Below are 18,175 nucleotides of genomic sequence, written 5' to 3'. Positions count from 1 at the left end.
CTCCTAACTACGATCGCGTACGGAGACTCGTCTCTCTCTCTCTCTCTCTCTCTCTCTCTCTCTCTCTCTCTCTCCGTTCGCAGTTCCGCTCCGGATTACGTCGTAACGCGACACGTCGATTAATCGACGAAATCACGCGTAATTTGCGCGCGGGAAGGAGAATAATAATCGTGACGGCATGGCGAGCGTCGTCGTCTCTGCCCTCACGGAGTTCCCCCTTGATCGTCCGTAATGGCTCGTACTTCCGCTGTTCTCCAGGGCGTGCACATGAGAATGGAGGGCAAGGATCATAGACGAAAACCGTGAGACTTAGCACGCACTCACGGATGCGCGTCGACTTTTATGTACAAGAGACGGAACGACGACAGCTGGACGCATTAGACCGATTAGACCAATGTAGATATACAGGAAATAAATCATTAGGGGATTGAAAAATAACGATTTCTTTCCTCTTGTTCTTTCTTTCTGCGTCTCTCTACATTTATTTCTTTTGATCATTGTCATAGTTATCTCCAATCAAAAACTTCAAGTGTCGCTTCCTCCCGCTCGATCGGTCTGTTTGTCCGATTTTATTGACCGACATCCTGCCGTCTCTTTTCGGCAGCGAGTGTTTCATTTCCACGGTTCCCGTCTCCCTCGCAACCCCCGCCGAGCCTCCCCCCTCCCCTTTCGCAACCGCTGTGGTTCTCGTCTGGCATCGATCCGCTCGCTCGAACTTGATTAACAGTTGCAAATTTAATTACTGGCTTACCGCATCTCGTCCCCGCGCCTTGTATCTTCTTCTCGCTTCTGCACGCGCAAGTATATCTTCTTGCCTCGCCTTCTTATTTTTTTTTTTCTTCATCCTCTTTTCTCTTTCACCGTGCCGCACCGCGAAACAAACCTATCTCGGCGTTTTTGCGAATCTCCTCCGCCCCCTCAGTTTCTCGACGAAACTTTGTGTGGAACGCGATTGCTCGTAAATGGTAGAATGTAGGATTCCACCTACATGGGTATTCGCGGTTTAAACGAGTTCCAGCCGTCGTCTCACGTTTTTAGCCTCGCAAATCTGACGGGAGGAAAAACAATGTGTATAACTGCGAAGTTATCTGTAAACTGAGGAAGCAAAATAAAAATCGTGTTTCATCTAGTTTTGTCAGAATTAAATCGAATATCCGAATGCTGAACTCTAAAAGGCTATAGATCAAATAGACTCAGCAAACTTAAATCGAACTCAATCCCTCGGTTCAAGCGCGCTTCATTTTTTGCAAGAAAGACAAATACTTTCAACTGATGGCAGGGTTCAAAAATTCTTGATGCATATTCCAAATCTACGGCATCACATCCATTACTTTATTACATTTCATACGATCTTCACGAGAGCACGACAAATTTACCATCGCTTTTACGCGGGAGTCAGAAGATGGATATCTCATTGTTGAAAATGCTTCCATGGCGAAAACGCTTTAAAACGATCTAAATATCGTGGAAGGGATTTAATCTCCCGTGATTTTCGTTTTTGCATTTCACGTCCGACGAAGAAAATAAAGCAACATTCCTCGGTCATTACGCACGATGCAATAAAAACTATCTCATGCACGTCCGCATGAACGAGAAATTCGGGGGACGATTTCCACGCGGGATCGGAATGGCGTGGCGCGATGCGGCGCGCGTAAATTGCCGCGCTCGAAACGGTCGTTATCGCGCCTCGAAAGGAAATTAAACGCTGGAAAATAAGATTACGCGCAGCCGCCGTTTCTCTCTCTCTCTCTCTCTCTCTCTCTCTCTCTCTCTCTCTCTCTCTCTCTCTCGTCGAATCGCTATCGCTATGCGGAAGATAACGCGACGGTATGCGAACCACGCAGCCCCGAGTTACGCTACACCACGCTGTGGAGCTCTAAACAAGGTCCTTTACGGGCGCGTATCTTTCTCTCTCTTTCTCTCTCTCTATCTCTCGGGGGAGAGGACAATAGAGAAGTGGCGGACAGGAATTTCGCGCCAGGATTCGCGAGGCGCGCCCACCGATACGATGCCTAGCTAAGCTCCAGGACCGTGTCAAGACTCGACGGCTACCAAAGACTCCTCGCCGTCGCGCTGAGTGATATGATTATTCCGCCTCGGCGGATGGCTCGACTTCTGTGCGGTGAACTTTAGAAGTTGCGCGCGAGTACCACTTCAGGATAATGAAACGATCCACAAGTTGTCGAGGTGCGCTTCGTTCACCCCCGGCCCTCCGTTCCTTTTGTCCCCCGTCCTTCGCTGCCGCATTCTTGCTGCAATCGGGATTCGCCCGTTTGCGAATGGAGATAAAAAAGGAGATGAGCTCCTAGCGCTGTGTGTCTGTATGCGAAAAAGCTCGGGACACGAATAACGCGGTACCCTTGCACAGGACCATTTTTATCTCAGGCGCGCGTGAATGTCTCGGAGCAATATATCAATTTTATCTTACACGGAATATTTCGATTCTTATGGTACTGGTTCGCGGATTCCCGATCGAATGTTCGATTAAATGTATTTATTAAAAAATCTGCAGAAGATATGTATAAAATTATTTTTATTATTTATACTATATTTTATTCATATAAATATTTATGACGGCAACTGTAATTTCACCTTAACATTTACGCGTGTAACATTGAAATGTATGCTGTGTATGTAGGATATACATTTTTGACATGTTTAGATTTCTACGTCAATATACTTCCCCTCCGTTATATATTAAGGAAAAGTATTTGCTATTATAAATAGCTTATTGTTTATTTTATAGATAGTATATATATTGTATATACTGATTGTCGATCGCACTGCAACGCGACGCACTTTCGATTACTTCCATCGTTGGAATCTATTTTCAGTGTTAAAGTCGTTGTCAAACTTATTGTTTCGGTTTATTGGATAACCCCGTATCCCATCTTCCGCTTTCTCTCCTACACTCAGCCTCATTATATCTCACGTAGCGCGAACTTCTGAACAATATTAACGCAACCTCTCTACCGATTCCCTTGTAAGTCTCGACTGTCAGTGACATCGTTTCGTGCCAGTGGGTTTGTTAGTGAGAAACTCGTTTAGTTAGTAACTTCAGCCCCATCTACCATGATAGAAGTCCCGGGATATTCGTGCAAGTGCTGTTAGACCTACGGCTCTAGCTATCTTGCCGGTCTTGAGTTTCCATGAGGCGGATCACGAATGACTGCACATTTGCTACTTTATAAAATTTTCATCCTTTTTATTTCGCGTGGTATTAAAATAAAATTTTTCTCGCGTTTTTATTTTTTTTTTTTCGACGATTGACTCGATTGTTAATCTATAAAAAATTGTAGGGGAAATTTCGATCTCAGATTAAATCAAGTATCTTTCTGAAAACTATTACACTTCGTTGATCTAGATACATGGATAAAAGCGTAGGAAGTTATTTTCTAATTTAGAAAACAAGGGCAAATGTAATTTGCTGAACGTATCCGCAAAAACTTTCGCAAACGTTTCTTTCATTAGCCAAAGCTTAATTAGAACATCGGGATACAGCCGGGCACCGTTGTATCGATTCTCCTGCCAATGACGTCGTTAACGAGATAATCAGACATGGGCTACTTTTCCTGTTCAGGCTATCTGTAGCTGCCCGTACTCTTTTCGTAAGCGAACGTATAGTACCGATCAACTAATGAGCCATTACAAATGAAATGAACGAAGTTTTATTAGCGTTTTTCACTCTAAATGACTAATTAATTGCACACGTTACTCTTTCTGTGTCATTAAATTAGCTTATATATATTATAAAATATATAAAGTAATTTAAAGAGGTAATAATTTTATCTAAATCGCGCTATTTATAACATACTTCACACTTTACTTATCTAAAAATAATAATATACGTGAATACTTTCGTGTTTTTTTTTCTCGACACTTTATCTTGTTTTCAGATACAATCTATTTATAAGAACACGCCTTTAATATCAAGATGAAATAAATAGCTTGAGAAAATTAGTCAGATTAAATGCATGAGCACTTTGATTTAGGTCGCTGAATAATTAAATGTCGTTGTGTGCCCACTCTGTAATTTTGTCATTGACGGCGATCGGATGAATTGGCCCGATTGTTATCGGCGACTAATGAGATCGATGTATTTATGTGACCCATATGCGCATAATGTAATATCCTGCTCTCGAGTCCGTCCTATGCAGAAATGCTGCAGCAGCTGCAGTTAATGCATCGGGGTGCACGGCGTTGCAATCGCTTATGTCGATCGGAGCACCGGCGCGATTGCACGTTTGCCACTGTCAATCTCTATTACAGAATCTCTAGCTTATTGAAATGTATGGCTACAAAGTAATGGTCGTGACAGTGGCACGTAAATTTAAATTCCATTTGTTGACGTTCTACTAAAAAAAAATCTGTTGTCGCGAGTCGTCTGAGAAAAAATGTTTGCAAAACGCGTTGAGAGTGAATCTCGCGATAAATGTTTTTAATGTTGAAACTGTAATTCTGATATCTTACGTATACGTTTTTATAATTTTATAATTATTATTGTTATAATTTATTCTCATAGATCTATCAAGTTTTTTTAATCAAAAATACGATGAGATTTTACTATAACTTTTATGGTAATTTGAAGCATAATTAAATTGCAATAATTGCAATAATTTTCTTTCAGTGTTCGAGAATACATTCAGATTACATTTTTATTATGATTACACTATTAAAATGTCAGATTCTTTCTTAAGAGAGATAATATAGATGTTAATATAGATACAATACACGTGAAATTCTTTTTTAAAGACTGAAAGTCGAAACTTTTGCTAGTCCGCGATTGCATCGTTCTTGATTTATAAACGAAATCATCTCGCTGGGGTGTACTTACGTTTCTTATCGAGCATGCTATCGCATCGTAAAGCTGTTCTTTCATGTTTCCCGTTCTCGCTACTAGAAGTTCTCGCTCTGCACTTTATAGAAGTCGTTATCCATTGCGCAATTGTGCCGGTGGATTCAGTCGCATTGTATACGCGTGGCCTTTTAGAAGGCGTCCTCCCTGCGAAGATACGCTTCGGCAGGTGCACACATTTGTCCTGCGTTACGTGCATCGCCGTGAGAATACCGAGTTCTACATATAAATAGCGCCATTATCGCAGTCAAGGATAGGTCGTAAAAGCTAACGCGGTCCCTGGTGCTCATATATACGGGCGAGATTAACATGTCTGCTGAACGGTGCTTACTTCGTACGGTCTTACGGGATCGGCCCTTTTCCGATATTTCGCTCTTACGCGCATTTTGCTAAAATATGCTTATATACTGAACAAGAGCACATGTTTTACACTCTTCTCTTCTTTAATTCGGACGATTTTATCATGAGACTATACACCAGAGAACAATAGCGAAAGTTCTGGAAGATAGAAAATTTTTAGCTAATTACGGTTTACATTTGTTTTTGTATCTGAGTTATTTGTATTATCGTTACCATCATCGTTACCATGAGTATTCCATATTTGATTGCCATCCGTGGAAGTTTCTCAAAATTTCAAAGGTAAATTGAAAGGTAATTAAAAATCATACATTTGATTTTTTTTATTTTTTTAAATAAAGTATAGATGTTTATTTTAGAAATTTGAAAGTATATGTTTATTAATCTTTACAGACTCTTTTTAACCACTTTAAATAGATAAAAAAGTGGTTGGATATCGACGTGGCAAAAACGTACCTTTTTTATATGATATTTTAAGATATGGTATGCATGCTATAGTAAAAAATCACGATTCTTAATCATTTCTAATAAACCAAACGTGAACACAGGCGGGTTACCGCAGCCAAACGCGTTTACGTCAACTGCAGACGCAATCGGTTTATCTGCGGCATGCGCGAGATAATGAAACGACGTATCTTGATCCGGCGACGAGTTAAACAATGGCGATCGCGGCGTAAATAATCGATAGCCGTGATCGACAGTGCGCGACAGGATATTCCACGTGTCAAGAGTAACGGTCGACGACTCCTCGAGCACGGAGTGAACGCACTCTCCGCGCCGTAGTGTGAGAATTCATGATATCGCGATGTCGGTGGGAATCACGCGTTGCGCATTGTACTCGCTATATAAAGGGGAGCAAGGGGAATTTTTCAGGGCCCTCGGCCCTTTCTTTCCCCGTGAGCTCCGCGAATTTTTTTTTTTTTTTTTTTTTTACCACACGCTCATCTTGTTCTCATAATTAGTGCGATCACCGGCGCGTGTGGAGCTCGGTATTTTCGCAGCTGGCACTACGACGATCGCAGGCACTTGTATAGATGCTGTCGCTCCGAACACAATAGAGCGAACATAGAAAACAGCAAAAGAAAAAGCCCCAACAAAACGCGCTTCGTGCTTTTTCCCGTAGTATATTAGGAGTGCACGCACTGGAAAGAGAATATTATCACGAAAGCAACGCGCGCTGTAGCTTTATAAACCACGCGTTGAAACAAATGGCAATGACAGATTAGTTAATAGTTAACAAACAGTTAAAAGGCGAAATTATCATCTATCTTTATGCTCTCGCGACGCGGGATGGCGAAGCTCGACTTTTCTTCGTCGTGGACATAACTAATAATAATTAATGTCGCGTTTTAATGACTATACCTATTACACGTGGGAATAGTAATTATTCTGTTATTGCCGTACTCCGAAGACACCCTCGAGACGAGTTGAATCACCGTCGGATATTACGCCGGAGACCCCGAGCAGAGATCCTAAGCGATTAATCCGGTTCCGTTCCTCCCGCGCTTGTGTCTCCGATTTTCCGGCGTCGCTTCGACTTCATTTCCTTCGAGGACGACAGGCAGGTAATTCGTTAATCGGGGTGTGTGTACGTGTATAAACTAACCGAGAGTTCGTAAATGTTATCAGAAATCAAGCAGAACTTAATTTGCGATGTACAACTCTTGCGCTGAGCGATCCACCTATACAATTCACTTGTGTTACGTGCAAATTTCATCTGATGCGGTCTGTTCGCACATTGTAGTGCCCATTTATCCTTAGCGAAAATTTCATCGATCGATGCTTTTTGTTACAACATTTTAATTCAGCGTTAACATCTGGGTAAGAGTACACGCGAAAATTTTTGCTGTAAAATCCGCTTGCGGTGAAATAAGGGGAAAAGTTTGAATCTCGCTGATTCGCAAAGAGCTGTCAATGTTTCCAGTAGCTTCAGCCTCATTCGCAGTGGCAGGTATCGACGTGCCGGGGATTACGACGAATTGCGTAACCGCTTGGCTGCGTAAGCGTGTATAATTCGATTTCAAGTTCACGGAGAGAGAAAGCGAGCGAACTCGACGAGCGAGTGACCCTGGCGTGTCGGTCCCGTGCGAAAGTGAAACGAGGCATTGGTAAAAGTGTGCCACGCGAAGTCGCTGTCATGACCGGATGACACACTTCCATATTCATCGAGCTTCTTTGAAAAGCGTGTAGAGCGATCTGTTTATACAACTGGTGTAATGGGCCACACGAATAATAGCGAAGTAACTACTCGAAAGAGACATTTGCAAAGTTCCTTTGTTACGTTGAAGATTAAGAATTGCGGCAGATCCTCGAAAAAGAAATTGAATTTATTTACTATATTAAAAAAATGTTAAGTAAATTTTTATGATATTAAATTTATTTTACACTGAAAAAAATAGTTAAAAATTTATTTGTAGTATATTTAAATTATAAATTTATTTCACTGAAATAAATCTGTATCGAAAAATATGGCGAAATAAAAATTTTATTTCTAACAAATAGATTATTTAACAAGAAAAATTAGATATATTTTGTCATCACAATCAAATCCTTTTGTAACTAATAAATATTTTTTTTTAATGTTGCAAGTAAAATTTGTTTCTTAATACTTAGATTTTTTGGACTTGTTCGTGTTTACGGTACCGTTTGTACTTGTTAAAAGAAAGGTTTGTTTATTCATTCATGTTCATTTGCGCCTGGTTTGATTTTGATTTTGCTTTAGGTGATAAATAATCCGATGATATATTAGAGACAAATTTTTGTTATTTTTAAAGACGTGACGCTTCCGTAAAAAGTCCATAAAGTACAAAACAGATTACAATATTTTGTTCTGTCCGAAATGTCGAAATAGCAGTCCGACATTGCTTATATTTTATCGTAGTCACTTGTACTATATAACCAGTAGTTATATGCACGTATGAGACAGTAGCGGGTGCTCGCTGCAGGATCCTTCCTATACCGTGGGGTGCTATATTTCCTAGCAATGGGTGGTAAAGTTTTTTCCCCTAGCGCGCCGTTGTGATATACGGTCAAATCCCCGCGTTTCTACGCTTACGATTTTCATGGTACGGTCCCGTACCTCCTTACTAGAAATTTATCGACCAACTTGTAAAATTATTAGCACGGATCCGTGACTCTGTATTTCCCGGCGGCTCGGTGCATGTATCTTCATGAAGAATCCTCTCGATATGAACAGTCGCGACGTCAGTAGAGAGTTGTAGATCACCAAGTATATGGGAGAAGGCGATACTTCAATAAAAGATATTTCAAAAGAAGATAACGGGCCTGTTATTAGTTGTGTGTTGTAGCGTGGCATTGCGGACTGAAACAAATAGATTGAAACATGGTATCACGGAAGGTGCTTCTATTTATTTGATTCTATAGTTTCGCTGAACGTTATATTGAACGTCACGAGGCATCATGGCAAACCGAAGCGCTCGACGTTTTTAGTAAACCGTGCAATTTCCAAACGTCTTCAGTCGACATCCATATCCCATTCTCATAAGTAGCTCACTATATTTAGCAACTGTACTTTGGAGTGTCACTTGGCAAATTGAAAGAAGCAGTCGGCAATGGTGCATCAGTAATTGAGATCGCGAAGAAAGGAGAATAGCAAGCTCCGATGTAAATAGAAAAACGCGCCTTCCTCTCATTCCCTTTCAACTTAGCGCTCGGCATATCATAGCAATACACCGGGAAATGTCGCCGTATAAAAATCACCGAGGACTGATTTACCGACGATCTTATTCTTCTTTCTCCTCGTTGTCGTCTCTTCTTTTTCAGGAGTAGTGTCGACTTCTTTTAAAGTACAGAAGAAGCGCGACTTTCTCGAGTGCGATAAAAAATGACAGAAAATTATATATATATATATATACACACACACATATATATGTATATGTGTGTGTAGAGGAGAAATCTGTCCATTGTCTTTTACAATACTCTTTGAATTCTAAGGATAAAACTTTTTTCTCAAGACATATTAAAATTTGAATTTATTCATGCTTTGCTGATAAGGATTTTAGAACTAACTCTAGCATTGTAGTAACCATCTAGCACAATCAACCATTTTAAATTTTGTTGTGTCCAATAAAACTTCCTTTATATAATTCGTTGAAAATAGACGAACTTTTACAAGTTATTGATCGATTAAGCCAATTTTATGTTGCCCAAGTTACTTGATTGAAAGGCCAATAGATTTTCCTTACGGTTATTTAATTTTATTCTCGTACAACATTACGATAATTATTTAATTCCTACAATTGGAAATAAATTACAATTTCTTCTAATTTAGTAGAAAGACTGCGAGATCGACATTATAATCGAACGAAGAGATTCCTCCTCGCGAGAGGATGGGAAAGGGGAAACGGGGCGCATAGCTAGCACTTGACGCAAATGCTTGCATCCAATGTCTGGCACTCACCCTCCCGGCTTTCTGATCCTCAGCTAGAGGCTAATTAACGAGCGTAAGTAATGCGTGTAATTAAAAGGGAGGGAAAATATATTGCCAGCCGGTGGTATCGCGAAGAAACGACGGGAAAACTGGTTGGTGCCACTTAATGGCCTCTCCTCGCGTGCTCTCCTGGGATATGTTCTGGGATGTCGGAGAGTGTGTGAACGTCACAATCACGTGAACACACATCGGGACAGGACACGTTGGTGAATCCGCATTGGCGTAATTCCTAATATTTACCATTCCACAATTCGCTCATTCATCTCTTGCAATCATGCCTGTTCGTAATGTTCCCTCGTATGAAGCAATTACATTTTCTTCAGTACGTTGTTTAATACAATTTTAATAAATTCCATAGTTATACATCTCTCTATACGTGTCACAAATCGTACACACGTCGCCTCGTTACAATTACAATACAGCGTGCGTTTGAATACATTCTATTTCTGCATGCTGTTTTGCATACTTCGATATAAATATTATAAATATTTATTCGGGATGTGCCTCCCGTTTTCTTTTACTGTAGAATTTATTAAAATTTAGTCCGCTCGGTGATATTAAAATCAGCAAAATTAAAATTAGCTCATTGACTACAAAACGCGTATCACATTTGGTGATCGAGGGATTCATCTCCAAAAATTACAATCTCTGTGTTTCCGTCGGACCGCAACGTATTTCGCGGATTCGACTATGCCGTCGCAGTTTCGTCTGTCAGAGTTTAATTTATGATGGGGTCCCGACGCGAGTGGTATTAAAATCTATAATGAACGAGCGAAATGAATTGCACGTGCGCCTTGCGTTTAGTTGCGCCGGGTCCTTGCGATTTCCGTTTTGGGACTGCAAGAGTTGTGCGAGAAAATTAATTTTGCCGGAACTTCCGCGTTCCGGTTCGTCCGCGACTTCGTTAAAATGAATGGCATTACGTTTGAGCATGAATTATCGTTTGCGTGAACATTGTAGCGAAATACATTCTGCTCTTTGTGAGTGAAATGAGACGTTTGTACATATATACGTCTGTTGTTTACGATTTGAGAAAAAGAGTCTCTGCTGGTTAAGAGAGCGTTGCTGCAGTTGCATAAAATAAACGCTCGAATTAAAAGAAAAAAACAGAACAGCGCTATATTTCACGCAAAATTAAACTGTTTTCCGAGGAACTTTCAAATTCCCGCCTGACGGAAGGAGCGATTTTTCCTGTGCACTTTCGTTGCAATTCGTTCGGCCGCTAAATATTCCAACGGAGAAAGATTTCCGCTGAGAGGATTTCGGATCTGCCGGTTGCCGGGTGCAGCGACTGTTTTCACGAGGATTTCCATCGCGAGCTGCTCGTTTTCCGTCTACGGGACGTTGAAGAGCTTCTGGCGGCTTTGTCGAATGAAAAATCAATTAACGCGCTGCCATTCTCTTCTCGCGCGAGTAAGGCCATTAATGATGTACTTCCTGGAAATACCTGATATTGATATTACTGTCGGTTATACTGCGATAGCGTTACTGTAACTAATATCGTGTTTGCTGACGTTATACTGATGAAACATCTTTCTTGTATTTTTATTTTAAATCTCTTTTTAAACATAACAGATTATGACTACGCACATGGTTGATGCTTATACCGTAGAGGGTTTTGTAAATATCAAATTATTAATATAGTCAAAAGTGTGTATGTGTACCTATATATATTTGTATGTATTTGCTTTATGAATATAAGACATAAAATATGCTTCGGTATAATGTTTCCAACCATAAGTATCTTTAGTTGAACCGCAATATCGTAATTATAAGTCGCGTAATTAATGTGGCCATAATTAACGATGGAGCGGTCGCCTTACTTACAATGTACTCAAGTTCCTTTTCTTTCTGTGTTTAAGAGCCCGGATACCTTTTGAGAGGAGCTTTCGCTTCGTCGACTTGGAGTGACGCACACCGGTGAGTATCCTAAATCCTGTAATAGGATTATAAATTGTAAACGCGGCTGCAAGAAACGAGCATCTCTCCACTTCTCCTCTCTATCTCTGTCTTTCTCGCACTCGCTGCTCCCTATCGACAATGTAGCGCCACGCTTAATTCCCAAGGCGGTGTTTAAAGAGCGGCGAAACGCCGAAATTGCTGGTAATTAACGCGAGCTCGGCTGCGCTCTCGCTCGTTCCAGGATCGAAATCAAATCGACCGTGGCCGCAGCCTGCCGATTTATTTCATCCTCCGCCAACTACGTACGCGAAATGGGGCTTCGCGTCGGGCATAGGCGCCAAGGCATTTCACGTTCGAAAATTTTCGAATGTAACTTACAATATTTCATTAAAACGGAAAATTGATTTGTTTAATGAGCAACGTCGAATTATGTTTCTAAACTAAATTGGAAGAGAACCTTAATTATACTTTGCAAATTCGTCCTGAGAAGCCACTAAAATCTCTTGCGAAGGGAAATTTCCAACGAAGATCAAATTTCAAACGTTGCCGTTTCGTTTTCTAATTTTTCGCAAAGAGTATACTGGAAACACCTGAAACTTTATCATAGAAAAATATATTATGAGAACACAGCGCGTGTATACTCCTGAAAATATTCGAACGCAGTCTCGGCGTCTTTTTAATATTGGAATTACGCATTTGCACGTGCGTATGTGTGTACGTTGCAGCCGACACACGTATACAAGCGAAATGAAGCTTAGCGTGTACGCACGCGTTCGCTGCGAATGCATTCTCTCTCACGATATCAGTCGCGCAGTTTGGTTGTAAAAAGCATGAAACCAGACTCCAGGGTCGGGGACGTACGTTCGTCGTTTTACCTCATTCCTAGCGTCACTCTCGGACTCTCGTGTTCGCTCGCAGCTTCAAGCGGATTGAGACTTCTCGGTCGCCGGTGAAACCGAAAAGGGGAGACCGTCGCCGTTGTACGCACACACGACCATGGAACACGGGTTATGCACCGCGCGTCTGTCGCAAGTATAGGGAGACTTCTCCTTTCCATCGCGGTCGAATAAATATTTTTCCAGTGGAACGAACCGCGTACACCGCTCGCGAAAGACTCGTTCTCGACGAGACTCGAGGATAATATTGGCATCGTTGAAACGACATGAGACCGCCCTTCTGCCATAGAGACATCTTTTTCGTCTTTATGTCCCCGCGATGGATACGTACGTTTGTGTCTACCTAGACGTTCGTGTACATCGCTGGTGGACGATGCTTCAGCTTCCGCTGAAGATTGGCATTAGTATCCGCTCGTTGACGACGCTGCGTCGCGGGAATAGAGTCGCGATGGCCGCCGATCCGATTGTCAACTTATATAATATAAGATACATGTTGCGTCCACTCCGTATGCTTGTGCTTCAAACATGGCGATTTAAAATTTAATTGCATTTTGTTGGTCATTTATTTCTCTCGATGAAGTATGACGTTACTCGACGATGTTTTCGGCTCGCATTTCATCATCTCGCTGCCCGACGACGCCGTGTCCCGTGTTCCCGCTAGCGGACACAAAATAAGCGGGGTAAAATTTTTGCGCCGGCCGCAAGTACATAGATTTCTTTCAGCGTACTGAATGCAAACATCGGCGACACGGTGGCTGGGTGAGGAAAAAAAGGTTGTCGCGGTGGAGTTAGCGTGCTTAATTGATATCAACCCCGCGTCGCTGCGGAGGGTTCTTTGCGCCTGAATAGATGCACTGGACGGACGCGAAAAAAAAAGGGATGGCCGACGTTTCGGGAATGAATGGGAAAATGGTTTTCCGCGCCGGGAAATTAATCAAGTCCGGCAATAAGGACGGGCGCCAGTGAATAACCGGCCAGAAAATAAAATATTGTTAGATAATCGGATTCTTCTTTTTTTCCGTTCCCTCTTTTTTTGTTTCCTTCTTACGAACAAGCAAAGTTTGAGAAAAGAAGATCCGCGAGCGATTTATCTCGTTTCAACACGCGCAGCGATCCGTATGTTATCTCCGTCGTCCACGGCGACCGACGAAGTAACTTTTCTTTGAAGGTGCAGTCTTCTCTCCTCGCTAAAGCTGCACCGAGCATCTTATTTATTCATGCACGCTGCAGCTGGCTTGCGATTACCGGGGAAGACGAGAAATCGGTATGGAAAATAATTTAAAGACGAGTAATCCCTGTAAGCTGTGGGCCCCTCGTCCCCCCCCCCCCCCAAGTCGGCATGCGCCGACTTCATTTGAATGTAGCTCCGCTGTTTAATTGGCCATTTGCATATTGTAGCGCGCCCTTGTCTCCTTGTCAGCCTATTGAAAACGATTTTTCGTGCGTCGAATATTGCGTAACCGGTATACATACGAGCGATATGAGCAGCCGAAATGCAAATAGCACCGATATGTCGCTTAACAACAGTTTGCCATTCACTGGCGGAGCGAGCCAGCGAAATTGGGGGCTCCAAAAAGCTGATCGTTCGTCGATATTATTATATCGTCGCCCTATCCGTTGATTTTACGAAGTACCTCTTTCTCGCAAAACCCGTGTGAACTCTTCCAGAGGCCCTTTCACGTTTTACTTCCTCTCTTTTTCTCCGCTTTTGTTTTCCATTTTCTTTCCTCTCTCTTTCTCTCTCTCTTTTTTCGCATGCTTGTTCCCGAGCAATTCCCGCTTTTCCCACTTTCACATTACTCGTTCGCGCCGCGTTTCCGCAAGCCGGTAATATCGGCGATATATTAAAGTCGAGCCGCGTATTGTGTGTTCGAACATACACCAGCCGGAGGTAGAACGATCAATCGAACCCGGTCAGACGCAAAAGGCTTTCGGAACGGATATACCTGTCTCGAATGCGCGCGGGAAACGGACGATCCTTTCGCGCGATGATGCGCCCTGACATTCACATCCTCGTAAATATTTTCAATCGCGTTTTCCGATCGTTCCGTGACGCTCGTGAGATTCGATCGCGGGGATGTCCACCGAACCAGAATCGCCCGACGCGCCATTTTCACCCCCTACAATAACGTCGCACGTCGTCGTGATGGCGAGACGCACCTATATACAATGTATTTCAATGCAAATTTTATATCAATCAAACGGATTTGCCGCCTCCCTCTTCTCCCGCGGTACATTATCGAATAATATTGTTGCAGGACATCATTCAATACTGTCATGCGAAATCTTTTCCGCGCGCGCATAACACGCGGAATATATCCGCGACGCGAATATCGCGAGGGGAATATCGCGGGATTAACCGAAAGAAATTTTGAATTGGGCTGTCGGCGAAACTGTCTGTCTGCGTCGCGGTGTGTTAAAGACGGTGTTCTCTCGTACTGGTTGAGTCATGTAACTCCGTCTCGCGCGTCGTCTGATTTACATTCTCACCTCGCCCGCAACGTCTTTCCGCGTCGGCGACGTACAGAGGAGCGGAGAGTATGCTGACTGTTTTGCACGCGTGAACCGGCATATAAAGTGCGAACAAAACTCGCTGCATCCCCTTTACCGCATTTTCCACGCCGCATCGTTTTCCAAGGGCCCATTGTGCTTAACTATATATACTGTTCGCTTTTCAATGGCGTTCATTCATTCGTCCTGCTCCCCCTTTCTCTTTCGAGGGACGAGCGTGTCTTCTCCGCGCTTGCTTCGATAAACCGCGGTTAAGAGGAATGGAACACGGCTGCGTCGTGTGATTTGCTGTCGGCGATGTAGCAATATCGCGCATCCGGCGTTTTAAACGAAGCTGATACATTTTCTCGATTGACTGAAAGGAGCGAAAGGAGACGGGAACTTGTCGCACAAGGGAATAGACTTTTCGAGTTATTGAAGGATAATGCGAAAAGCGCGAATATCCGCCTTGATCTCGCATGATATATACGATCCTTATATACGCGCTCTATAACGCATATAGTGCTAGCGTACAAAGTGTACGCCTATATTCCCAGCACGCCTCGCTCCTTTCGCGCGGCTAAGAAAAATACAGTAAGGACTCTTTTTCCGAGGAAAGTGCATCGAGCCCCATACGCGGCCGACATTTGCTCGCGTTCTTCGTTGACGTCGATATTTAACGTTGAGAAGAGATACGTGAGAACAAGACGAGTAATGACGACAGGATTCGATGGGTCTCTTATCTTCCATTGAATCCAGATCTACTATCTGCCTTTTAGTACCGACCTTTCGTATGCACAATTTTCATAGAAACGACAGCGACCTTTCGTTTTACGGTGCACGCGCTTTCCTCTTCGTGAGGATTCCTCTCGGTGCTCTTAAAGTCCCGTCGCCCTCCCAACATGTATCGTGTCGTTCGCGTAGTCTTTCGCTCGAAAATCGGCGGATGCGCCGATGAAAATCTCAGCAGTAGAATATAGTCGACATTGTCAAAGGTGCGAAGGGTATGCAAGCTTCCCGGCACTTACCCCCGCAACGTTACGATCTTCGCGCGGGGATGGCGTACAAGATTGGTTCGGATGGCAGGCGCGCGAAAGTCGATAGATTCTAGTATAGATGCATTCCGCACGATATAGCACACGACATAGCTTGGTGCCGGCTGGGAGGGCGGGGGAGGGGGAGGGGTGGTGTAAAAGTGCAGAAGCAAGGTGAATGTGCGAGCTCGTGTGCAACGTCGGACCGGGGGCCAGGAAAGCGGGAACGACGAGAGAATGCGAGAGAAAAGGGAAACGGGAGAAAGGGAGAGAGGGAAAGCAGTAAGCACGAATATTCTACGACGGAGTTTATTCGCCATTTTATGCATTCGCGACGTGCACTTTTATGCATTCACTTTTACGGGCTGGAAAGCGACTTCTTACTCCTAAAAGTACGGCGAGCGCAAGCAGGGTGCGCAGGGAGGTGACAGAGCTGTAGCGAAAGATGGTGAAAGATGACTCGATGGTGAACTAAGCTTCGGTCTTATTCTTTCTCTCATTCACTCGTAGAATAGTAAAACGGTCAATGGACAGCCACCAATGAATGAACATTCTAATCAAATGCTCACGTTTATTTTCCGTCCCGTATAAGTAATAGAATTATATATTCTTGTAATTCTCATATGTTTATAATTATATTTTATTTAGAGAAAGGACTCGAATTATTTAGGTGCATCTTAATCACTACGGATGACGGCTATTCCTTCTTTGTAACAAACGTCGCAGCAAGCTCGAATCGTCTCGTTTATTCGCGTTTTCTCATTAAATGCGACTAAATAGAGTTGAGACAAAAGAAGTTTATTAAACGCGGAATTGGGCTGAATTGAAGGAATCGGGCGAATAATAAAATGAATCGATTGCTTCGGTCGCGGAGATGTTGGTAGAGCAGAAAAAAGTCACGAAACATTCGGTACCTAATCGATCAGGTTGCTCCAATATCCTGGGTATGAGCCGGGCTCACGGCAGGGTCATTAAAAGCCGACCCCACGAATGATTGTTCGCTGAAATTTATTGCTTCGCGTGGCGCGCGCTGAATTCGAAATTTTACCGAGGGTTTTCATGTGCGATGGGAAAACGCAGTGCGTAAGAACGCGAGGCTTCGAGCCGCGTTCCATTATAAATTACCGCGTATTCCCGAGAAGACGTCATTTACAGGAAGATTAGCGTAATCACCGTCGCTTTCGGAAAGGTCGTTATCTCGGTATAACGCTGTGGGTTCGAGGTAAAAGTAAAGAGACAATGGTTTTATTTTATGAATAGCACGTTACGAACGAATGTAATTACACTCTCACGGTCAACAGGAAAGCCGAGTCTGACGCAATGTCCTTATTGTTCTCTCTCTCTCTCTCTCTCTCTCTCTTTCTCTCTTTGAGACAGGATATAAGGTTACTTTTACTAGTTGCACGCGAGACCCAGGTGCATCGTGCACCCGCATATATGTGTCTGACATAGATCGTGACCACTTCCGATATCGAAATATGGTTTCTTCTTGTCGTCTCCGTGTTCGCGCTTTACTTTCACTTTTTTTAGTCATCGTGTTTCAACCGAAGACCCACAAGTAGATCCCCTAAATAGATATTCTTTTACGCGAGTGACGTCGACAAGAAGCTCCAGGGAACGAGAAAGGCACTGCTTATAGGCGTACAAAAGTGCGCTTTTATAATTTTATTCGCTACGGCAGTAGAAGGGAAAGAGTTTCTATAAAAAATACATTTGTTCGATGGAAGTAGGTCGTCGTGCTTAAACAGTAGCAATAATTTTGCCCAATAAAATTAAAACAAAGTAACGCGACAGGTAAAGGCGAGATTTACATCTTTATGACGGAGATTCTAACGTCATTTGAGGAGATGATTCGCAATCTCGGATACGGCAATCTCGTAGCCGCCCGATTAAAATCACATAAGGGCGCCGATTACGCGCGATCGTGTTTTTAGTCGACGGCACTCGTTACGGTTCACCGTCAATCGAACGGAAGTATAAAAGAGGGTTTCGAGGAACAGAGCATTCCTGCTCTTCCTCTCTTTTTCTACACGTTGATTTTCACGTTGGTGCCGGGCAGACTCGAAAGTGAGAAACTGTGGGAAAGAGAAAAGGAGCAAATAAGAGGGTGGAAGGTAGGTAGGTGCGCCGAACGATCGGATGGATGGAAGAAAAAGAGGAAGTAACACGTGCAGAACCATCGGTGGAGAGA

The 18,175-nt window shown here is 43.0% G+C and overlaps 1 protein-coding gene across 10 annotated transcripts in view; it reads left to right on the top strand.

Moving 5' to 3' along the window:
• Positions 1-18,175, top strand: part of LOC105836219 (protein turtle) — a 256,293-nt gene that overhangs the window by 56,129 nt on the left and 181,989 nt on the right. For all 10 annotated transcript variants that reach the window (XM_036290535.1, XM_036290536.1, XM_036290542.1 and 7 more), the window contains one exon: positions 11,525-11,582. The gene's annotated coding sequence lies outside the window, so the exon portion shown is untranslated. The remainder of the gene's footprint in view (positions 1-11,524; positions 11,583-18,175) is intronic.

Source organism: Monomorium pharaonis, chromosome 8 (assembly GCF_013373865.1).
Source record: "Monomorium pharaonis isolate MP-MQ-018 chromosome 8, ASM1337386v2, whole genome shotgun sequence".
Taxonomy (NCBI): Eukaryota; Metazoa; Arthropoda; class Insecta; order Hymenoptera; family Formicidae; genus Monomorium; species Monomorium pharaonis.
The sequence above is the reverse complement of the archived record's forward strand: the minus strand, read 5'-3'. Positions and strand labels throughout refer to the sequence as shown.